This window comes from Daktulosphaira vitifoliae, unplaced genomic scaffold, assembly GCF_025091365.1.
Source record: "Daktulosphaira vitifoliae isolate Bord-2020 unplaced genomic scaffold, ASM2509136v1 Scaffold_4, whole genome shotgun sequence".
NCBI classification, from domain to species: domain Eukaryota; kingdom Metazoa; phylum Arthropoda; class Insecta; order Hemiptera; family Phylloxeridae; genus Daktulosphaira; species Daktulosphaira vitifoliae.
In genome coordinates, this window is record NW_026099575.1 from 96,863 (window position 1) to 102,386 (window position 5,524).

The window sequence follows — 5,524 nt, forward strand, 5'->3', positions numbered from 1 at the left end:
ATAAATCACTATTAATTTATTACTTCTAAGTAAACTTCAAATGTGTTAAATTTAATGTGTGATTTTCTCTCAATATTATATTATTTTTGTCTATCAAATATTTGCTTAAAATAATATATTTTTGTATATCATTATTATTTTAGTATCTTATTATTTATTTTTTTGTATAATTACAGTTTTGTTCATTACATACAATACATTGTGTGATTCAGATTTTGAACAATTTTTTTAACAACTCTTTCAGACATATACTGTCAAATCCGACCAGGTCACGTCAAACAGCTAGTTGACATTTTTGAGTCATATAAAAGTAATTTTATGACTTGTTCAAGTATAAAAATTGTTAAGCACAATGCCTTACAACGGGTAACTGTGTAAATTGTGTAATTATGTAGGCTAGGCGTGTAAAAGAGATTAGACTTACTCTACGTTCCAGCTCCAGGGGATCACAGAGTAACAAAGAAGAAAATAGGCCGTCACATGTAATCAGACGATCTGATGGTGAAAACATCTTTCAACCATCACCATTGACAACGATTTCAAACCATTTTTATCAGTTAACAAGTTGTTACAAACTTATGCAAACAATGAATGACTATATTAGATCGTCGCTTGTAAACAATGATCTGTCACATGGTTGTGTACACAGTTTGAAAAGTGTGTTTAATTGAAAAGTTATGTATTATTCATAATTAGAAATTACTGCGTTGACAATTAATAAGTTCTATTTAAATTTATTCATAAGATGCTTACATATTTATTTGTATACATATCAATGAAACAATTCATTATGGAATTTTATATTCGATTAGAAGAACATATTTCTATTTCTCATTTAATTTAAGGTAAGCATTTATTTATAGTCATATTTCAAGCACTGAATTAAAAATAATCTTATTTTAATAAATAATTAATTTTATTTCCAGGATATGTATATAAAGTATTATGAAATCTTAACAGCCTTAGATCATAAAAATACATCAGATTTTTAGTGCTTGTGTGATGGAGACTATTAATTATTTTATATTGGTATTTATTGACACATGTTATTATTAACCAGAAAAAGCTTTAGTTCAGTTGTCTTATTATGAAAATAGATTATTCCAACATGTTCAATATATATTTGTTGCTAATAAAAATTAAAAATTGCCTATCAAAGACTTAGCACGGTTTAACCTCAATTATTATTTTTAAATGAGACTGGGGTACATCAGAACTAATTAACATTTGGATATGAAATTTATAATAATAAATGATTTATTAATTATTAATAAAGTATCTATGAAAATCTAGGTAATTATTAATACTTATACACCAAAAAATGAATTATACATCAATTTACTTCTCTTTTTATTTTTTCAGATTTTAATAAGATCATTAAAAAAAATTTTCAGCAGAAATTAGTTGTTATAAAGCAATAATTAAAAATCTTTTGACTTAAAAGAAAATTGAAGTATAGATATATTAATTAGTATTAAAAAAAATTACTGTATTTTTTTTCTATTAATTATTTTATTAGAATATATAATATTTCTAATTTAAATGAAAAAGACATAAATTAATTTTTATTGATGGGGTCTCAAACTAATTTTTTGGTAGAAGTAAGTATACAAAATCACTACCTTTTCTTTTTATTAAAAAAACTGATCAAATTTTAATCTTAGGTCAGGGCCGTATACATGGTACAGTAATAGGATCTGAGTTACTAGTATGTCAATTATTTTAAGAGAAGTGTTAATTTTGAAATTTCCTTAATAAAAGAAAGAAAATTATTAATTTCAAATATTCTATCAAAAATATAAAAATTGTATTTTTGTATTGTTTACATAATGGATCCTAATAATCCAATGATATTTTAATTCTTGATTACTGAAAATTAAATAAATGGCTTATAAAAAAATGTATTGTATACAAATGTTACAATCAAATTAACGTCATAACAATAGTGTAAATTGGGAAAACTTTTATTTTGGATTTATCATTTACTATCAAATAAATATAATTATCAATATTTACAAAAAGGCATATGGTAATTTTCTAGTATCTCAATTAAATTTTAAAAATACGGCTATGTTTTGAATTTACTTGCTGAAGGTTAATGTCAGAAGTGGTGGTACTTCCAGTATAATGTAATAACTTAATCCGTTTCTTGATTTAAAAATCTTGAGGGCATAGTTTTGTTGTTCACTATACAGGACAGTATTGTCATCTTGTGGCGTTCCTAAGTGATGAGAGTTCATTGAATGATTAATAAGTAAGGAGACATGGAGGAAATTAAAATGAAAATTTATATCATTATGTTCTATAATTAATCTATATTGTTGAAAAGCTGGGCACTAGTTAAAAATTTAAACTTAAGTTAACTTATCTTACTAGTTTTAATACTCAATAACTTATTCACTTAACTAATGAACTGAATGTGTAGAATAAATCGTTAAAAATTAAAGCAACTAGTTGCAATGTGTTAATAACTAATATTGAGTATTTTATATTCATAAAATTTTTGATATACCAATTTTTTATGATGGTGTTAATGGAGGATTTAACTGTTTACTTATATAATTAATATTTTTGCAACATTTGATTATTTTAGAGCCGTGGAAAGGCCTCTCATGCACGAGATGAGTATTAACATAATTAACATAATCACTCGACAGAAGATAATATTGTAAAGTTAATGTTTTAACCTTTTTGTTTCATTAATATAATATTAAAATTAAAATGTCTATCCTAAATTTACCCGGCACTCTGTCTGTAACCATTTTTTACTTGGTACTTGATTAGTGAATGTATTTACTACACGGAACTTCTCTAGTATTAAATGTATGATCCATACATATATTTTTTCTTTATTTTAAACAGTTAGGTCAGTACACATTTTGCAAATCACATCTCTTTTACGCAAGATTTTCATCAAAATAGAAATAAGTGTTTCTGTTGATGCTGATTCAGCCAATACTTATAATAATTCTAATATAAAAGTTTTTAAATTTATATTTTAAACTATGAAAAAAAACTAACTTCTAATTTTTACTCTAATTTAAGTTACTATTTTCAACTTCTAGCTAAGTAAGTTAAAAATTTGGAAAATTTCAGAAATTAAATTCTATTCTAACTTAGTTTTCATTTTAAAGTTATTTAACTTAAACTAGTTTGAAAAGTTACTAACTTGCCCGGCTTTGATTTTTGATTAGGTTTTAATCAATTAGTGTAACTTTAGAATAATTCAATTTTTTTAAATTTATTTGTGTATAAAACAAAAAGTTTTAAATTTATTAATAAGGTAGTAATTTTACCCTAAAAAATTATTATAAAAATATAATTTGGGATTTATTGTATTATGTTTCTTTACATTAAACATTATAATGGACTATTTAGCTCAAAATTCTCTATCTTCCTCTATTAACAATCATGGTTATTTTAATGATAGTTAAACAATAATTATGATAAAATCAAGTTATCTTATTTAATTATAACAATTTTTTTTTACCATTTAGTTGCTAAGTGAATCTTATACATTAATTATTATTTTAAACACATTAAATTATTTTATTTACCTAGTATGAGTACATGTACTTTTAAAAATGTCTTATTTTTTGTTTTAATATTTGTCTAAAACTAAGATAAAGAACTGCTCTAAAATACTTATTAATTTTTGTTTAGTAAACATAAGTNTAATATTTGTCTAAAACTAAGATAAAGAACTGCTCTAAAATACTTATTAATTTTTGTTTAGTAAACATAAGTTTATATATTTTGTATGAAAAATTATATTTAATAAAAAAATGTACATTAATTCATTAAATTTGTTTTTTATTAAAAATATTAAAATAAATTAGCTATATTTAACTATTAAAAAATAAACTTATTGTATAAATTTTCATAAAAAAACCATTCTTTTTTTTACTGTTGTAAATAATATATTTTATTTACACATTGTCATGATAATAATTTCCTATGTTTTTATACATGGCATTGGGAAAAAATCAATTCAATGTAAAAGCAAATGTTCTTTTTTGTTTGTGTTTCAAGTATTTTCATGGCTTACGTATTTATGATGATAATTTAATGCAAATCTAAATATTTTATAATAAGATGATATCAAGATAGACAACATAATGACATATATAGATTATAGCTTAGTATTTTTCTTTCTAATATTGAGATTTAACAATTCTTTTCTTATTTTCTGTGCTAAAAATAAAGATATTTCATAGACTTTCATTGAATGTATACTGGTTTTAAATTACAATTCATGTGTGAAGCTCATTAGTCTTACATTGCTGTGATTCAATTTTATCAAATAAAATTTCATGTACAGAGTAATTCTTTTAATGCTAGCCACTCAATTTCTCTTGAAATTATAATTTTTTTTGCTTTTGTTAGTTGCATATGTTTTTCCATTTGGTATTCTGATCAAAATGGATATATCCACAAAGTTACTAAAATGTTTTTTCACAAGAAATAAATATTTCATATAAATAGTTATAAAAATCATCATGTAAATTCACATACATTTTTAGTAATAGATTGTAAATATACAAAACCAAAAACCATCATTATGAAGTTTATTTTAATAAAGAGTAGTTAATAACTTTCATTTTTTACTGTTTTAAAATATGCTTTAATTGAAATACAAAAATATCAAAACACTTTAATTAACTTTATTAATAACAAATTCATCCAACCATTTTTCATATGAATTGCAGACATTAATAATAACCAAAACTAATGTATAGTGTAACAAACACAATACAACTTTAATGAAATTATTTTTATAGATGTATAACTTAATTTTCCTACTATAACAACATTTAATATAAATAATTATACGTAATATTTAAAAAAAATATAGTTTTCAAATATAAAACTATAGAATGTAATTTTAAGGTTATTACGCTAAAATTATCTAAAATCAATTTTTTAAAAAGTATAACGTATTTAAATAAAAATAAAATAAAATTATTTTAATTGGAGGTTAAACAAAATGTTCATCTATAAAAGTAAGGTGTTGCATAAAACCGTCATCAGTTAGATATTTACTTAGGCTAAGTTGTTAAAATAAATTACAAATAAAAAAACCCAGCACAGGGGGGTCGCGGCATAGTTGGATCAAGTATAATATTATCTGGCAGTGATTAAAATCACTATAAAAAAAAACGCTTCGATGGAAATATTTAGATAGTATTTTATTTTAAAAAATTAGTGGATTATTACAAAAGCTACATGATCTGCTAGTTCCTTATTAATATCCTGATTAAGATAAAGTATGTCAAATGTCAAAAAGGGAATATTAAAAAATATTATTTCTCAAAAAAAAATTATGTTGATCCAAACACTTTTCAATTAGTTATAGCATTATAAAGTTAAAAATATAAAAAAGAATTTTTACAAAAATCGTATTTTTTTTATTAACTTTGATGTCTGTTTTCACCATGAAAAAAAATAAAGTCCGAAATTTTTTTTTACCATTATAAAGTATTTACATTAGCTTTAATTTAAGATATATATAAAAGTGTCTGAC

The 5,524-nt window shown here is 22.4% G+C and overlaps 1 long non-coding RNA gene across 3 annotated transcripts; it reads left to right on the top strand.

Annotated features, from left to right (window-relative positions):
- Window positions 1–581: 581 nt before the first annotated feature.
- Window positions 582–3,027, top strand: LOC126903791 (uncharacterized). Of its 3 annotated transcripts, none has more exons than XR_007703599.1 (4): window positions 582–845; window positions 927–1,293; window positions 1,363–1,601; window positions 1,665–3,027. It is a non-coding gene; the product is annotated as an uncharacterized LOC126903791 (long non-coding RNA). The 3 variants fall into 3 exon arrangements; XR_007703598.1 differs by having other exon boundaries at window positions 927–1,029; window positions 1,098–1,293; window positions 1,363–3,027; XR_007703597.1 differs by having other exon boundaries at window positions 1,363–3,027.
- Window positions 3,028–5,524: the final 2,497 nt, after the last annotated feature.